This window comes from Vidua macroura, chromosome Z, assembly GCF_024509145.1.
Source record: "Vidua macroura isolate BioBank_ID:100142 chromosome Z, ASM2450914v1, whole genome shotgun sequence".
Taxonomy (NCBI): domain Eukaryota; kingdom Metazoa; phylum Chordata; class Aves; order Passeriformes; family Viduidae; genus Vidua; species Vidua macroura.
In genome coordinates, this window is record NC_071611.1 from 46,407,843 (window position 1) to 46,427,613 (window position 19,771).

Consider the following 19,771-nt stretch of genomic DNA (forward strand, 5'->3'; position numbering starts at 1 on the left):
TCCCTATCAGCTCTGTAGTGAACTGTGCTCAACAAGTCTTGGCAGTAGCGACTGGACCTAGTACAGGCACTTTGTCTCATGCTAGTAGCACTTCCTTTTCCATTTAAAGAGAAGGCATCAGCAGCCTGCTCAAAATCAGCCCTACACTGCACAGACCACTGCTTTGTTGCTCTTTGAAGAAGCAAGTTGCCAACTGCAGCAAGGGGTCTCACCCTTTCCTGAACAGAGCAGTTTTCCCACTTGGATTGCTGATTCCCAGGGATCCCCCTGCAAGCCCAGTGCTGGTATAAGAAGGAGCTCACTTCAGCTTGCTGCTCCTCCTCCTCAGAGCACCATGAGCGTTCACATGCACACTGTGCCAAGAGTAAGGTCTCCTTCTCCACCCTTCTCCGTCCTTCTTGGTGCCAAAGCTCTTACACCACTGAACTACAGCTTTTAACAGCTGACCCTCATTCAGACTGAAGCTCTGGCAAACCAGAATGGTAATTTAATCTATTCATTCTACTATTGAAGATTCTAGGCAAGACAGAGTGCAAAGCAGATAATGGTTTTGCTAGACAAAAACAGAGTAGAAAGGCCCAGGCTTTTAGCAACATCAGATCTATTGTAAAATAGATATTAGAAAGGGCTTTGAGGATGAGCCAGCACTTCCCATCAGATGACAGGGTGTGATTACAAAGGAGTCAAACTTCAATTACAGTGTCATTATACTAATGGTAATGTATAACTAATTAATCCAAACCAGATTATTAATTACATTCTCAAGATTAGTGCACCTTATCTTTCATACTCAATACATGTGGCTGGGACTCTCACTGGAGCTTAAATATTTCCATTTAAGAGCTAGAGGGGCTATGCAAATCTTAGCCTACATTTTTGTGACTTAAGACCTTTAACCATTCTGAATTGATACAAACATAGATCTCCATACTGCAGTTAATCTTCTGTTTATGTAAAACATCTAGTAAAAAAAAAAAAAATGTGTTACATAATTAGACACTGTCTTGTAGAGCAAAAGCAGAAATTTATATAAACTATGTATTTTTTTCTGCTACTTTCTCTGGGTGACACCAAGTTCCCTCAACAATGAAAAACAACAAAACCCAGAAACTCTTAAACAGCATGGTTCAGATGAGAAGCTGATTTACTTTTGAACTGGAAAAGCAGCCTATTACGAACAAGATCACAACCTCACAAAAGGCCTGCAATGTGAGAGCTCTGGATTTTCAGCATTGCTCAGCCACTGCAGAGGAAAGGCAAAACAAAGAAGTTCCAATGTGGACAAGGTCATCTTCAGTTTTCCCATCACACACTTTAGTTCATGGTCAGTGCAAGATTGAGAAGAGAAAATCATAGAGCATGGTGGCTCAGGGACCTCTGGCAGTTCTTTGAGAGTGACAGATACACATGCCAGCTCATAGTGGAAAGCCAGCTTTCTATAGATTTGGCTGTGAGTATCTGCTGAACAGCAAGACAACTCTTGACAGCCAGCCTCTCCAGGGGGCTTGGCTCATTCTTCTGCAATGCACTTTTTTACAGAATGATCTTTTTTCAATCCTGCTTATTAAAAGAAACCAAACAAAGAAAACTTCCTTGAACTTCAAACTTTTAATTCTCGCTCCTCAAAGAAGCCATTCCTTCTTGTGTTTATTTTTCACAACTCTTTCATTCTTGAGGAGGTAATCTAGTTTTAGCTGGACTTGCAGCTAGCAGCTTATTTCTGCTATGAGTTCAAGGAGGATCAGAATCTGGCTGGTTTCTTTTTCTGTATTGTAGCAGGGAAGATTTGTCCAGCTTTCTGACAGCACAGAGGGGAAAAGTAGCACTCCTTAAAATTATGTCTTTTCAGGACAAGTGATGGAGGTGGTCTCTCAGGATCCCTTTAATGTCCATTTTGCATGGGGATCTCACAGAGGTGAAGCCAAACAAAAATCTCAATTGAAATGGCTTTGCAGTGAAGTTGTGTATTGGCTGAAGCTTGAATTTTTTTGGTAGAAAGGCAGCATTAACTGTCAGCGTTTAGATTTTTCTCCACCGTACATAATTCTCTTGATGGGAAGACACCTACAAGAATAAATCTTTTCTCCTTTCATTTGACAAGATAGATAGGACAAATACCAGGAAAAAGGAATTTTTTTATACAAGTCTCCCTTATTTCCAGATGTCACAGATCCAAAGTTCTTTTTCATACCTCAGCTGCAGCATTTTTGAAATCTCACAGGATGATTCTAACTCAGCTTAAGTATTCAACTTCCCAAGAAGTTTAATTATGTTTATCATGGGATGTCATAAAATTCCCTGAAAGAATAGTCTTTAATTACAATCCTGTTTGCTTTGGCAGCACATTTGTGAATTGTATGTAACATGATTATTATTTTGACTACCAGTAAGCAGGATTAAAATGTTTTTCTACAAGAATGAATTAAACCTGCCCCAAGGCTATAAGGTTCTGGTTATTTATTTTCTAAGCAAGTAGATCACCTGGCAAAACTAAGTTGCTAACATTAATCAAATTGTCCTCTTGCTTTATCATAATTAATATGAAATATATGGTCTTAATATTCTCCTGATTAGCACACAAAGCTGATGCACAGCATAGAGTGAATAAATGCAACATAGCTTTCTGTGCTCTTTTACAGCTTCATTAATCCTAACATACTATTTGCTTGATGCAATTGCCTGAGTACTCCTCTGGAAAATCAGGGTATACCTCTGATCAGGATGAAAGAAGCTGCTGTTGCACTCATTCAGGATCCAGAAAGTGAGGGCTTTGTTGAAGTTTGGTTTGGAGGCTGGAGGACCATCTGAGAATTCTAAACACAAGTGGCATCAACAGAAATTTATTTGCCACTAGAAAGTTTTGCTTAATGTCTTCATGAATTAAACTTCCCTTGTGCCTTTTAAAACATATTTCTAGTTCTTTGTTCCAACTGAGGACAGAGATCAGCTTATCCCGTTACTCAATGCACCAATCTTCTTACCCAAGGAATTGATAATGGCTATACCTTGGTGCTGCAACCTGGATATGAGCAATCTCTCTTTTGGATAACATCATGTTCATAGCTTTGAAGAACTACCTGAGACACAGCTTATCCCCACTTTCTGGATCCCTCTAGAAGTGCTAATGTAAAGGAAAATCATGAGAGAGACTGGAGGCATGAGAACTATGGAACATGCACCACTGCAAATATTATTTTAGAGCAAGAATACCACTACCATATTTTATTAATGTCAGCAATGAAAAGAGCTAATCACAGAGCTGGGTTTTACAGGGGAAAAAAAATCCAGTTGACAGCTGCCTCCTTTTCCAAGACTGTGTCTTCCCTTGAATGCTAATATAGGGACTTCTCTTGTCCATTCATTGACCTCATCAAACTGTCTGTATGAAAGCAAGAGAATATGACGATTAGCTACTGAATATGCTGAAACAGGAGTAAGAGTAAATTGTGTGTGACCTGAAACGGGTTTTTGACTTTTTGAGTTTCTAATTTCATTTTTCATTAACACATCAGAAATACAATTTTGTCCTACTGGCTGTGGTTTCAGTAATATCAATTAGCCAGTCTCAGGGCATGTGTGATCATTGAGATACAGGCATAACCTTTGAAAGATGGAAAGGTTTCTGTCTATTTCCTAATTCTCTTCTGTGACACAATTATCTCTGTACAAGAATATCTTTCACTGTTAGTGGTATTTATTAGGCACAAATGAATCTTAGCAAAAACAGAAAATTAATTTTATTCTTAGATTCTCAACAAAATGAAATTAATATCACATTAAACATCACACATAGAACCAAGAGACAGGAAGAATTTGGTTATTACTAGTGCAGGTGCAAAGATGACAATTCCATCAGCAACTGGAATTTCTACCTGAGCCCTCACAGAAAAAACCCTCCTGCTTCTCCAGTTGTGGGGGATTCCCCTAAACCTTAGATCAGTCTCTGAAAAAGGGTCATTGCTGAAAAAAGGGGAGGAGGAGAAATATCTTCAATTCCTGTTATATGCTTTGGACTTCGGGATGCACACCCTTTCTCTGGTGTGAAGCAGAATCAGTAAAGTTCAAAGCAGTGCCACAGGTCAAACTCCTAAATGAGAAGCAGAAATTTTGCAAGTGTGTCCCTGGAACTCATCTCACACAAGCCCAACAAAACACAAGCTTGCTAGCCAAAAACTCCAAAGTTAACACAAATCATTCAGTCTCCATAGCAGTATGTGTGTCATGTCACAGCCTCTTTATTCATTACCCACTTTTATTTAAACTGTTCAACAGACCTTTACACAAGGACTGGCTCTTGAAATTCTCTTTTAGCTGAAGTTCCTAGCAAGGGCCCTGGAGAGCCTTGTTGGATTTCTAAACAGGAAAGACCAGGATCTGATGAATCCTGTGAAGCCTTCTATTTCTATAAAGATTTGTTCCCTCAGGACATGCACAGGGTCTCAAAGTCTAGAAGTAGAGCACTTTAGCTCTAAATATATCGGTCTACATTTTGTCATACAGCAACCTTTCTCAAATAAATGGCATCTGTTTCAAGGGCAGGTACATTTCTTCTGTCACACCTGGTGCTGGACAGTCCATCTGTTTGTGCTGATTGTTGCATGTAGTGGAGGTGACCATTGCTTCGTATCTATGATTCAAAGTTCTCTGTCTTCCTTAATTTCTGTGGCAATTACTTGATCCTCTAGCAACACTACTCAGCACAGTGAAAGACCCAAAGACTGAACCAGAAATGTAGCTGCTTCTTGGGAGAACAGAATGATTGCTGTAGTCATCAAGACATCATTCAGAAATGTTGGCTTCCCATGAAACCCAGGTCTTATTTCTGTGCAGTCGAGCAAACCCAGTTCTGGCAGAATGTCCCAAATGATAGCCTTCTATTGTCCTTCCTCACCTGGAGTTATTCTTGTCTACATTTTTTGTAAAGTCTTGACAGAAACACTGTTCTAACACTGTTCTGGAAGCCATAAAACAGGAGATTATAGGACCAGGAGTCACAGGGAAGGTTTGCTCAAAACCAGGATGCAAGTAATTCACCTGAGAGCAGGGCTTTGCTTTTGTTTTAAGGCAGTCTGAGTAAGGCTGGCAAACTGCCTCAGAAACACACAGTACCTGTCCACAGAATGCTGCTTTTCCCTCTCTTTTGAGTGACTCCTGAAGACCAGTCAGGACTTCCACCTGTGATTGCTCTAATTGCCAGGACTCTCAACTCCAGCAAATATTTCCCAGCTACTGGCTTCATGATTTGAGGGAGCATCTGTTGAATTGTCCATGTGTCATGCAATTGCTTTCCTCATGCACAAATTCAATTAAGACAGATCCCAAGGAAGTGTGGTGTATCATGAAAACTTCAAATGTGCTGGGCCTAGGATATATAACAGATGTTCCTCTGAGATCTGGAAAGAGAACAGCCAAAATTTATAGTCTGTCTTGGGAGTCAAGACCTGGAATTAAAGTCATCTTTACCTTCTTCTCTACTACAGTACTGACAGACCCAGAAAACTGGTAATGCTATCTCACATTAAGAATTTTCCACATTCATATGGACTTGCAGCCAGCAGAAGGACACTTGTTAATGAACAAATAATTAATTAAAGGCAGCTTATAATGAAAATCTACAAGTATTCTGTGAAAAATGGTCACTGAATATTGATAAAAGGTGTTCTCTAATGCACTAAGAGTCTAAGACTGCACTTACTGATGCAGGATTTATTTCCTCCTGTCATATATAACTTGAAGAAGGTTTCGATTTCAAGTAGTTGCTGATTGTTATATTTCAATCTTGATTAATTCTGTATCTAGAGAAACCCTATTCTCTCTCTAGAGAATTCCAGTCAGAATTGAAAGATCAATTTGAGAAAATAAACCTACATTACTATACATGTGGCTTTCTAAAATTTTCAAGAAAAGTGATGAAGAAGGGTAAACATTCTGGTGACGCAATTTCTCGGGGAGAAAAAGTGTTTTTCACAACCCACTGGGAGTAGAGAGTGCAGGGAAGAGCTCACATTAAGCATCTCACCTAATTAGTTTCTGTATTTTCTTTACAGCCAGTAACATCCTATGCACCGAATTTCAGACACTTTCAAAGGTCTAGCAAAAGTTAGGAAATATCAGAAAGTCAAACGCAAAGGTAAATTTAGGGACAATGAACTTCTGCTCACAGTCTGAGGTACCTTACAGGCTAATGCTAATGCCCTGTCAGAGAAAGTGAACATGGAATCAATTATGGTCCAGCGTGTTTGACCTGATATGGTACAAACAGTAAGCTGTATCATGTCTCTTGTTATGCTAGGATCTATACAAACTAACATTAATTTAGTGTCATAGAGAAATATTCTACAGAAAGTTCTCTTACTAGTAGATCATCTGTATTTTCATAAATTTGTTTACAATGGGTGCAAGATTCAGCTCATACATACACACACATACACCTTTAGTGCCTCCCAGATCCCAAGGAGTGTTAGGGAGTAGAGAGAATTCAATGACCAGAAGCACAGCTGGGCATCTTTTGTGTGGCAGCCTCAGAACAGTAGTTTTTGTTGCTTTATAAAAGACCCAAGTGAACAGTTAATTTGTTTAGTCAAAGCCAAAAGGAAAGATAATGCTTTTAAAGATGTAACCCTTTACTAGCACCATTTTTCCTCTGTTGTCTTCACATTCAAGCTTCCTCTGGATACTAATGGATTTTAGTGGGTTAAAAACACCACTCTTGAGGGAAAGAAGATGGGAGGAAATGGTCTTGAGTGACAGAAGTAGTAAGCTTGCCAAAGGGGCTTTTTTTAGAAACTAAGCTCCAAATATAAAGGCCGAAGCAAGAGCTGTTGAAGTCAGCAGAAACATTGCACTGAGCCTGTTCTAACACTGCATTAGGAGGAACATACTCACTCAAAGGTGATGAGCTGAACAAAAAGAGCTTGGTTTAAGATACAGGAAGAAAAGAGTATGACTTTTATGGCATTATTATCCTTCATAGGAGGATAATACTGTTTAAGATGCAAGGAAAAAATACCCCCCTTCAAAATACAGAGAGCTTAATTCAGAAACAAAGAACTTAAAGACTCGTTGTGACTGATGATACCAGATACTTTGGAAGTTTCTAACCTGCCAACAGGATGTAGATTCAATTTTTTCAAGAGTATAATCACTTTTGCTAAACTCTAAAACTTCTTTTCTCCTGACACAGAAAATCATTTCCTACTAGAGTCACAGCAGGTTCTTGGTAGCTACCTAGAGAGAGGAAGCTACATAGATGTGACGAAAGTGAACATTACTCAGTAGTATAAGAACCCGCCAGAAAGACTAAATTCCCCTTACTTACAGCAGTGCCTTCAAGAGGCAGCTTTATTGTGCCTGATGAACATTTTTGCTACCAATTGTGGTTGGCTTGGTGACTTGGTCTGGAGGCACTGGCTTAGCACAGAGAAAAATCAGAAAAGGATAGAATGGTTCATCTGCTAAGCTCTGTCCTTGGAAATAAGACAGCCTTTGTTGTTTTTTTTCTTCTTCAATGAGAATCTCTTGTCAAAGTCCTAGGCATAAAGGTGCTTTTCAATGGACCCTAGCAGTCTGAGAAGCTGTAAGACTTGCAGTGCTGGATTGATCTGCTGCAAATCTTACTCAGGTGAATTTGAGATCTAGCCATTTCTAGACCCTAACATCTGAATTAACTTTGATTATGTCTGGCAGCCCAGATGATTGACTGTGGCCCACATCACTCTGTGAAAGTGCATGCAGACATTCTATAGGGTGGCATCTGTCCACTTAATTTGTAGTGCTGGTAACAATCTGATAACACACATCCAATTAGTCATATGCATCAGCACAGATTCTGACTACCTACTGCCTCCTTAGAGATGATAAGCCAACTCTGTACAATACAAAATAAAGCCTATAGCTCTGACCAAAGCTGGGATGCCCTTTTTGATGCAGTACTTGAGTCCTGTAGGGAAGGCATATGCTGCCTGCAGTTCCGGAGGCCTCAACCTATTTGATCTCTGAAGAAGAAGGCATATGAGCCACTCTCGGTCACCCTGTTGCTCACACGTTTTACTTAGGCTAGAAAAAGATCTGCTATATTAAGGATGCTATTAACACTTCACTTACTATTGTTTGGCTTAATTAAATGGCTCTGAGTAGTAACTGCCTGGGAAATTAAGGTAAATTTTTTTTAACATGAATGCAAAAAGAAAATTGAGCAAGACTGGCTTTATTGCTCTAGACTTAATGGTAGAAGACTTGGGAAGGGACAGAATTTATTAGTTTCTGTTATGCAGTTCCTGTTTAGTTTGGTCCAAACTAAACTGAACCATAATTAGTATCATCAATGGCATTGCTGCTGGATTAGGGACCCTGTGTTCTGCCTCCCTCCAGCCCCCACTGATTTGTTTGACTGGCCTTTCTTGAGCTGTGATTCTAGACACTAGAACATGAATATATCACCATCACAGCTCTAGGTATGCACCCAAAACCGCTTTGTTGTCTAATGAGGTCAACACCGTTAATTCAGCAGTTCTACACTGAGCATTATCCTACAATGTGTCTACATGAGCTCATAGAGTTAATCACTTAGACAGTCAGAAGCAGGCTGTAATTCATCACTACACCTGCATAAGAATAACTTTATTTACATTCCTTTTGCTACTCCTTCAGAATTCCTTTTATCAATAATCCGCCCAGTATAAATATGTATAGCTAAATTAATTTCCTTAAAATCAGACTTTGTACTCGAAATGGTCACAGAACCATTATTATCTCTAATAATGTAGCACGCATCACTGTAATATTCTTTCAAATCAAATTGAAATCTAAAAACTGACTGTAAAAAAATAATAATTGCTGTTTTTTATTGCCCCTATGAATGTAGCTTGTACTTCCAAGATTTTCAATACAGTCAGCACATAAAGATGACAGACACAGCTGTCACTAGGTACATATTTCAAAAAGAATATTTGAGAATTTCTTGTGATGCAATCAGGGAAAAAAGAATTCTAAGTATGATCATCTGAGTATGATGGTTTCCTCATTGCTTTTAATTCTCTGACTGCCTCCATTTTTGTCCACAGCTTTAGGAGTCTTCTTGATTTATCAGTTATTCATGTGGCATCATCAGCTTTTGTTAAATACCTGGCCTAGCAGAGGCAACAGCTCCAGGAATAAATCCAACCTGACAAGACCAGCTGATATTTAGAGGAATTTTAATTATTTCTGAGCTATGGTAGCTTGGAGAGGATTTGAAACTTTCCCTCATAAGAAATGTTTCAGTTTAGAGATACATCAAAGTTCAGTGGGGGAAGGGGTTCATGCTGCCATCCTAAAACAAGTGAACTAAGTCATCTTCTGGAGCTACACAACACCTCTGGTGGGCGCTTGCCTTTTCTAAAGAGCTGAAGTCTCTCACAGTATGAGGGCATTCAACATGCCAGCAGCACGCTACCAGGAGCTGCTGACTTTTCAGAAACGCCTGTGTCCAGCTGGCCTGCTGCTCTGGGCTTAGTCACCTTCATCCGCAAGGCACTCTTTCCACAAGAGGGATCAATTCCCTCCCTTCTTCTATCCTTGGCATTATAAGTATCCAAATGCTTACAAGCAAGGACTCTCATGTGCCTCTTCCATTCAGCATACACAGCACGCACACACACCCACATGAACCCCTACTCCTGCAGAGTTCTTTTTGGGGACAGGGAATGAGGTCCCCTAAGGAAGTAGTGGTTTGGTAGGTATGGCCTTAAGGTGGGTTGGTAGTTTGGCCTTAAGGTTTTTACAACATGTGCAGGACATGACTATTCAGAGGGACAAACCTTCCAAATATTTTTCAACAGAGTAATTTAACCTTCCTATTGAAGCCCATTTAATTATGAAGCTGTAATCAAGATTCAATACTTGTGAAATTCAAATATTATGCCCTTCTGAAATTATTGTGCTACAGAAATACTGAAAAGAGATACAGGACTGTTGTGACTGCTTGTCTCCCACTCTGAAATCATGATAGTTGGCTTTATGTAAGACATTCCTCAGAAAGAGATGTAGTTAACATGCTCTCCAGACTTTCATCATCCTTTCACCACTCCATCCCAGCATCCCACTATCTTTATTGCAGAATGATTTTCTCAGATCTGCGTTTCTTTTCTTGAAGCTTGATCCATTCTTCATAGTTTCTAGGAATTCATAATATTTCAAATGGTATTCCTATGATTTTGGGCAAGCTTTCTTGGATAACTTCACTGGGAAACAACAGAAGACTTTGGCCCCAAGACAGTTTAGTTGTTCTACTTGGACTGGGTCAGCACAATGAAGCGGAGTCTTCTGGATGAGGAAGTAGCACATAATGCCATAAGCACGCCATCAACCTTGTTTTGTAGTTATCATAGTACCACAGAATCATAAAATGGTTTGGGTTTGAAGGGGACTTTGAGATTATCTAGTTCTAACACCCTTGCCATGGCTAGGCCAGGTTGCTCAGAGCCCTATCTGACCTGGCCTTGAATACTTCCAGAGATGGGGCATCTACACCTTCACCTATCCCAGTGTCTCATTATACTCAACAGTAAATAATTTCTTCCTCATATCTAATCTAAAATTACTCTTTCAATTTGAACCCATTCCCCCTTGTCCTGTCAGTAAATACCTTTCTAAATAATCCCTCTCTATCTTTTCTGTATGCTCCCCTCAGGGACTGGAAGTGCACAGGGTATTCCAAAATTTTTCCAGCCTGAACAATCCCAATTCTCTCATCCTTTCTCATAGAATAGGTCCTCATCCTTTTGGCTGTCATGGTTTCCCTCCTCTGGACTCGCTCCAACAGGTCCATGTTGGTCCATGTTCCTGTGCTGGAACCCCAGAGCTGGATGCAGGGTTCCAGGTGGGGCCTCACCAGAGCAGAGCAGAGTCCCCTCCCTCACCCTCCAGGCCATGCTGGTTTTAAAAACAGTTGTTAGCTTTTGAAATACGTGTTTCGGTTATTTTTTTCAATTTTATTGAATTGTTGGTAATCAGGAAGCTATGGCAATTACACAACACATGGGAGAGAAAACCTTCATTTTAATAAGCAAACAATGATACATAGTTTTCTTAACACAAAATAGGTTTTTACTTATGCTATTAGGTCAAGTTATGCTTCAACAGAAGTCCGTAGCACATCTTTTAAAATCTGCTTTTATTTATATTATCAGCTTTAAGTAGAATATATAGAGGAAAAAAAAATCAGAATATGTTTTGCATCCCAAAACTGATTTTTCAAACAAAATTACCAAAAATACGGAGCAAATGGGTTTAATAGACTAAAGGCCATCAATGGATTTCAAGATCTCAAAATAAGTTCCTCATATTACACCAGAAAAAATACATTCTACTTCTCTTTCTCCAGACTTCATCCAGTTTCCTCAACTCCCAGTAAACCAGTCATTGAAACAATTTTGGTATATTCAAGGATGTTTTTGCTGCAGTAAGTACATGGACATCAGGCTGACTTTGCCTTCCTGCACCAGTATGGCTGGGTTTTTCAATACAGCGTTTCACAGATCACATTTACTCATGTTCTGTTCCTGAAAAAGCATAATAGAGGTAAATCACTTCACCAAATGTTATCAAATGTAGTTAACTTCAATGTTTATTATATTATGTAATTATGTCTGTTGAATAGGTTTTCTTTACTTACATTAATTTTTAGCCTTTAAATTGTTAAGAAAAATTGTATTCATTTGGAGCTACAAAGAAATACAACAGCCTGAGAATGACAACAGAGTTCTCCTCAGGCAGGGATATCTGTCTTTCTCTGCAGAAACTGAAACTATGCAGAGCAGCAGACCTTTAGATGTCACAGCCAGTAGATAAGGTATCAAAAAAAAAAACCCCTGTACAGCAATAGGTCATTTTTTTTATGTCTTTTGTTTTCCTCCATAGTTGTCATATACTAAAATGATAATGCAATTTTGGAAATCTTTCAACTACCAGAATCTATGGAGCTGTTTAGAAATTCCTCTCTGGATTCATGAGTTTTCTTGTGGCCATTTTGCAGTGGAGTCCTTCCTCAGGCCACTAAAACCACCTACACTCTCTTTCAGTATGTCTCAGTGCTTAGCCAAGAGAAGCGCAGCTGCTTTCCACTTCCAAGTGACCTTGTAAGAACCATTAGCTAGTCAAGCAAGAGAGAAAAGAGCATCTGAACAGCCTTAGGGTTTCTTGAGACGAAAGGCCAAAAATAGATACACTTCTTTTTCTAAATGTCTGCATTTCGAGACTTGTAAAAATGACTATGCATTTCAAGAAAAAAAAATCACCTTCAGCTAGGGAACCTCTCTATGTCCTGCATTTCTTTATCACTACAGAAAAGGAGCTAGTTCCAGCAAGGTACAAGATCTGAGTGCACAAGGCTTACTGGATGTTCTGCAAAGGATCATGCCTACCACGCAAGCCTGGGTATGAACCATGTGTTTCCCCATGCAGAAATGGAACTGTTACCTGACCATAAAAAGTTTGCCAGGTTTGTGTCTCTGCAAGATTGTCACAGCACAATCAAAGCAGAAGAGACTGCCTTTCAGTTATGGTGGTACTACTCAAGAGGCAAGATCAAGTTCACTGGGCCCTCTAGGCCCATGCCACATCTTTACATTTCTTCTTGTAAATGTCCCGAGAGATGACAGACTATTAAAATAAACTTTCTACAAAGGTCTTTAACAACCTCAAAATGCCCAGAAAGTGTGAGGTATATTCAGTGTGGAAAAGTCAGACTAGTAGTGCTGTCTGCACTACATAAAGTGCATCCTAGGGCCCTTGATAATGAGCAGTGTAGAACAAAGCCTTCTTCTTCCACAAGGCAGCCAGTGTGCAGCCTTCAGCTTACACTTACTTCATCACCGTCCTGGGGACAGCCAGCATTAAACACTGGTCTGAAAACAAGACAAGCCTCAAATACAAAAGACAGTATGTCCTAGAAAAATGCATGAGCACGTTGCTACCAAAGAAAGTACTTTAGTCAGGTGTGCCTAACATTTAGGGTATCATCAACTCTTCAAAGCCACACAGTGCCTGTGCTAGATAAAGCACAAACCTTCAGAACAAGAAAACAGATAATCAGGACCCAAGGGAACTGGAAACCAGAACATACCATGGCAATAGAAATTGGTCTTCAGGACCAGGTTTGCTCTTGTGTTTCTGTACAAAGGCAAAGTGTGAACATCTACATACATGTACAAACACATACGTGGATAAATACAGGTTCAGAAATACATCCAGGCTTATCTGACAGGAAAGATAAAAGTGAAAGTATAGAGAATAAGAAGAAGGGAGGGAGGGAGGGAGGGAGGGAGGGAGGGAGGGAGGGAGGGAGGGAGGGAGGGAGGGAGGGAGGGAGGGGAAAAAAGGGAAGGAGAAGAAGAATGATGGGCATATATGAAGTTACACAAGCATAACACACCACTCATAGTTTGGTTTTTCTTTGTAGAAGACTTCAACTGACAGGGTCTTAATGTTTGAGAGGATTGACTTGAGTCTTCCTTTGTAATTGTCCCAAATTCCAAATATATAGGAACTTCTCAAGGAAGTTAGGAAGAGAGACAAAGTGCCACATTATCCTTGGAGAACCAATACCCGTCTCCCATAATGTAAATGAAGACACTTCAGCAGATATTCAGAAAAATACTGTTGTTCTTTCTGCAATGCTGGAGACTGATACACTGAATTATACAGAAATTCTTTCTGGGCAACTCTGAATTCTCTGAGATTGCATCCTGAAAGACAGAAAGTAAACATCAACATGTTGAGCTAAAAATTCTGGTTTGTTTTGGTGTGAGTCAGAGGTTTTATGCAACAGTGACTTTCTCCATAAATAGAAAATTCTGGTTCAGTTCCATTACTGAGAAGATATCTAGCAGATTCAAAGCATCACAGAGATCCATGCATAGCAAGTGTGTTGCATTTTTGTGAAACAAACACCAGCTTATTATGGTATGGCTAGTACTCATTGTACCAGAGATGGTGACTTCATAGTTTAGAAGAAAGAATGAAGAATCTTAAGGCTGTTTCTTACTGCAAGCAAGACCTTCAACAGAACAATAATAAAATAAACAACAACAAATAAACGAGTGCTTTTTCAAAAAAATAGAACAACCAAAAAAAAACCCCAACCAAACAAAAAACCCACAAAAACAAACTAACAGGAAAAAACAACAACACAAAAAAAACCCACCCCATAATAACTTATCACTTGGCAGCAGGACTTTATGAAATATTTTTGGATATTTCAAAATGGAAACGTGATTCTTTATTCTTTGAGACAAGAACACATTAAATTTTTACTTTCAAATCTTGAAAAACATTTTACAAGGGACTTAGGAAGATTAAATTCCTTGCAGATTACATTTAACATATATGCCAGCTCTGACGGGGCCTTGCTCTTCACACTGGCTCACATTCATGTCAAGTGGCAATTTCCGAAGTCTTCCAGCACTGTGAGAAACTCAGTGCTAATTAATGTTTTTTAAAAGCTTAGTAGGTTTTTTATTTTTCAATTTCAGCTTTAGAAACACAGGAAAATCTTTTGTGTTGACAAATCTAGTCTGACACCAGGTCACAACTTTTCTGGAGGCATTAATAATGGTCTGGAAGTCCTGCACATTTTATGTATTATGCGCTCTGATGAAGATATTTTAACATTTCTTCTTAAGACAGTTAGAATGCATTTAAGCACTTAAAATTATGACACATTAATAAACATTGTAAGAGGGTGATGTATATACTGCAGGATATACTCAGGACTTTTTCCATCAGGAAAGTGAAAAAAACCAGTGTAATTATTCAGAAAACTCTGTTTTCCTATCAACTGTCTTTCAAAAAGGAAAAAAAAAATGTCTCTTACGTAGGGTTCCAAGCAACATGAAAATGTTCTGGCTTACTTCAACAAGCCAAATTTTTTCTGTCTGAGCCAGTTCTGCTTGCTCTATTTGTTTCTGTATGAGTATGGCAATTCTTCAGACCTTTAGTTTGCTTGTTACTCTGCCTTGTCTCTCTTACACAGTCTGATTTGAGTTCTCCACCTGGATTATGGATACCTTACTCTGAGAAAAGGGCATTATTTATCTTGGGAACCTTTATTTGCAGAACTGCAGAATGAGGTGTTTTGGCATATTGCACAGAGAGGAGTCTGACAGTACAAGTTCTCTGTTCAAATCAAATCCAAATATTTAATCAATTCTAAAATGAAATGCTAAGAATCTTCTTTTTAAGCAGAATCAAAGTATTTTGACCCATCACTATCATATGCTGTAGAATAATATTTCACAACACTGACATTTTCCACAGCTTTGAAATTTACACAAAAGCGTAGCCTGGTAGAGATTTCTAGCAATTTCCAGTACTCTGCTTAAAGCAGAGTCAACTAGATAAGCTTGCTAAGTAGAAGTTTACATATCTCCAGTAAAAGCTTAGGTATCTTCAAGGATCTCCCCAGCTCTCTTGTACGCCACACAGCTGTCAAGGAAAAGAAGCTTCTTCACATATTGGATGAGGATTCCCTGTATATTTATGGACATCATCTTTTATTTTCTCACCATCCAGAAAAAGTCTGCCCCATCTTCTCTATATTTTTTTGTGAGAATGGATCACACCTGACCACACACCACCCTAGCAAAAGTGGTAACATGCAAGCCTGAGTACAGACTGTGTCCACTGTAATGAAGTTTCCACGTGTTCCCCAAAGACGTGGGCAGGGCCTTCTTAGTTCCCGTGCCAACACTAAAAAAAAAAAAAAAAAACAAAAAAACCAAAAAAACTACTAACTCTAGCTAAGTACCGATATTGAAATGCTAATTAGCTAATTGCTCTGTTTGTTTTCTCTAAACTACCTGGAGATAACTGGCCTCCCACCCCTCCATGCTGCCATTCTGGGACTAACATGGAAATAAAAACCCCTTAGGATCATGGGAGTATTCTTAGGAGATAAAAAGTACTATAAATCAAAAACTGAACACAGTAGAGGAGTCTAGACAAATGCCCTAGCTGAGTTAGAGGGAAACACATCCCCTGATTGACTTTTACCTGTCGCCATCACCTAAGAAGGAATAGACCAGGTTAGGCTGTGAGAAGCAGGCAGAGAGAGAGAGGGAGCCCTGGTGCTGCCACCATGGAAGGAGCAGGGACAGCTGTTGTTCTGGACTTCAGCAACAGACTCTGCACACCACGCCTCCTCATCCTCGGGCCACCGGTGTGCCACAAGGAAAGAAGAAAGGACAGCTGCTGCTCCAGACTTCAGTGACCAACTCTGCACGCCTCCTTCCTTTCGACCACCTGGGAAAGCTACGACCGTGGGGGCGAGCTCTGGGTTGAGCCCCCTGCCCAGCTGATCTTTTTAATAAAGAGCTGAACATTAATAAAGGCATTAGCCCTGTTCATTTCATCCACAACACACTCAAAATTGCCTGACATAGCTTGAGCCCCAGCTGATGGTGTTGAAGAGAAGGACAACATTCAGACAGATCAAACTTTAACTAGATTACCGAGCAACTTTTGAACACAGGGAAAGCCAAAAAGAAAAACAGAAAAGGAGCATGCAACTGTGGTGATGGGGAGCACCCCTGGAGGGGAGCAATGAGGTCAGAGCAGCAGTCAGGCCAATTTGGCATTGTAAGAAACAGCACTGCTGGTGCCACACCCTCCATCACAGACAAATGCATCTCCACAGCCTGGATCATCTCCCCCCCCACTGCCAGCAGCTGCACTCGAGCTAGCTGGGGCTCAAGGGCATGCAACCCCAGCCCTGGGTATGCAAAGGGACCACGTGATACCTTTCCTACTGGAGTAGGATATGTGGACTTAGGACCAGCCTAAGCACTTCTGAACATTGAGTGTCTGTATCTCCTATGGCACAGAGGAGAACTGTGCTACAGGAATCACTTTGCCACGAAAGAGAAATGCATGTTCGAAGTGCAGGAGGGACTGCACCTAACTGTGTGAATGTAGAGTAGGTGAGGGCTTTTGGAGGCTCTTATTTTAGAGATTGGAAAGTATTTATACAGATTTAGTAGTTTATCTGTTGTAATGCTGATAACAGTATCATAGGATGGTTCATCAAAGGATAGCTGAGGATGGCTGGAACAGATGTCGGGAGTTCATCTGGTCCAACTCCCTGTACTCAAGCAGGGCCAGGGAAGAGTCACGTGCCCAGGACTATATTAAGTGGCTTTTGAAGATTTTCAAGGAGGCATAATGCACAGTCTGTCTGTGTAACCTGTGCCAATGTTTTATCATCCCTACAGTGAAAAATGATTTCCCAATATTCAGGAGGAACTTCCTGTGTTTAATTTAGTACCTACTGCCTTTCACCAGGCAACACTGAAGAAAGACCTTGACTTCACCTCTTTTCAGCCTCCCTTCCAGTCAATGCATGCATTGGTAAGATTCCCTCCTGAACCATCTCTTTTCCCAGTTGAACAGTCTCAGCTTTCTAAGTCCTTCCTCACATGAGAAATACCCCAGTCCCTTAATGCCACAGTGGTGCTTTGCTGAACCCTCCCAATGTGTCCATGTCTCTTTTATACTGGTGATACCTCAACTGGAACCCAGTTTCAGCACTGGTGTGGTCTCAACAATACTGAACCAGCTTCCACCTGCTTGCAGGTATCTATCACATCACAATTCATGAATTTATCTTTGTCCAGTTTGCCTAAGTATTCCCTGACCTGACCACCTTTTCACATGTTCTTTCCTCCAGACTTTGCCTGGTCTCTGGGCCCTTGAATTCCTGAAGGCCAGTCTCACCAGTAAAGTCTGAGACAAAGAGGGCATTAAGTACTCATGTTTTGCAATGTCCAATCTCAGCAAAACTCCCACGCCATTCAGCACTGGGCCCACATTTTATTGGCCTTCCTTTTGTCACTATGTACTTTAAAAAGCCTTTACAGAAGCTCAAGGCTGGATTCTGAATGTGTAATTTCCTCATTAATTATGTGTATATAATAATAAACCACTTGTATTTTCTTTGATTAAAATTAAGTGGACTGACCAGTTTTCCATTGAGATATGTGTCCAGATTGATGTAGAAGCAATAAAAGCTCCCCTTCACGTCCTCATTTATAGGCTGATCAAGAGTTTTTCTTTTTTTTCCCAACATCTCTCTAATCTGTCCTGCTCTCAGTCCCCTCCACTGACTTGTAGTGGAAATTATGAGGTATCTTCCCCTTTTTCTTCTGTTTGCCAGACAGTATTTACTAATGAATCTATTTCCCTACACCTGGAAATCCACATTACCAATTCTCTATATGATGTGCATGCAATTTTAACTCCTGGGAATATGCAATTGCTGAAAGAGTGTATAGCAATCCTGAGTACTTCAGTATCTGCTCATTAATTTTGCCACTTTGTAGGAAGTGGTGCACTTAGTGTGTCTTGTCTCAAAGAAGCAGTTTCATTCTTCATAACGCTTGAAGGTTTAAAGTGCATTTTACTCTGCTGATGGGAGAGTTATGACAGAGATTTACACCAAATGGGAACAAGCACAAAAGAAGCACACAAAGGACATACAGATTATAAAGAAGAAATTTTAACTTTTTAAATGTCTTTCGTAAGTTTATTCCTGCATCATTAGACGGCCTTTGATCCCTCCTCCAGCAAGCAGGAGTGTTAGGAATCACAAAGCTTCATCTGTCATCTTTCTGCAAGTCCATGGGAACTGACCTTTTTATTTTCGGCTCCTTGCAAAGTTTTAACTTTGTGGTGACAGACATTGGATAGCACACTGCATTCCATACCATTCAACTTTTCCCTTTTTTTGTTGTTAAAATTTCTTCATTAGTGAGCTCACAACATCCCCATAATCACTCTTCTTCCCCAGCTGTAGCTGTTTGCTGGTCAATCTTGGAAGGACCTCTGAAGACACAATTTAAGAAAAAAAACCAAAACAACCTCTAAGTCAGCTGATTTAACTCACAGATGTTTTATAAGCATCCTTTAGAGAGGTGTCTGAAAGAAAACCACGGTGACCTCAGGAAAGGAGTAGTTTCAAAGTGTCATACTTCCTTTTGCTTTATATGCTTTTTATTTTCTATTTGACTTTGTAATGTTCTTGTGAAGGTGGAGAGCTAGAAGCTGAATCATGGAAATTCCTATAAAAAGAGTGTTTACAAGTGCTAACTGTTTCTCCCTAAATACAATTTAAACAGTTTGAAATGTAAAGAGCTGTCAGCCAAGTCAGATGAGGGTACTGAAACAGTTGTACAAGCAGTCCTGTAAAGTTCACCAAGTACAACTCAAGTAAGCTCAACATTAACAGACGAGTTCTGTTACAAAGAAGACAGTAAGATATTTGAAATCAAAGTATTTATTTTAGACTCGGTACATCTGATAAGTCAACCTAGGCTGCTTTGTTTCTTTCAGCTTTTTTCTGTCTAACAAAATACGAAAAAAGAAATGCTTCTCAGAGCTATCCAAAGAATCAAAAACAGGCACAATTTTTCTGTTTCTGATTTCATGTTTTTTTTCCAAAATGTTGGTGACTCTTGTTATTGGGAAGTATTTAATCAATTAATGCCAGAAGAAAGGAATTTTTCATTGGGAAGGGGGAAATTGGGCTGAAAGCCATTCTTTGTGAAAAATACCCTTTAACGGCATCAGCAAAAATATGGGAAACTGCACAAAAAATTAGAAAGGAAACAGAAACTACAGAAGCAGCCCTTACTGCCATAATGAAACTAAAAATATTCATTGTTCTTAATCAAATGGCCATTATTCTAAATCCAGTAATGAAGAACTCAAAGCAATAGAGACTTTGCTGGGGTAGAGTTAT

General features: G+C 39.7%; 1 protein-coding gene across 1 annotated transcript in view; it reads right to left on the reverse strand.

Annotated features, from left to right (window-relative positions):
• CPLX1 (complexin 1) overlaps positions 1-19,771 on the reverse strand; it is a 210,610-nt gene that overhangs the window by 157,816 nt on the left and 33,023 nt on the right. The gene's annotated exons all lie outside the window — the stretch shown is intronic.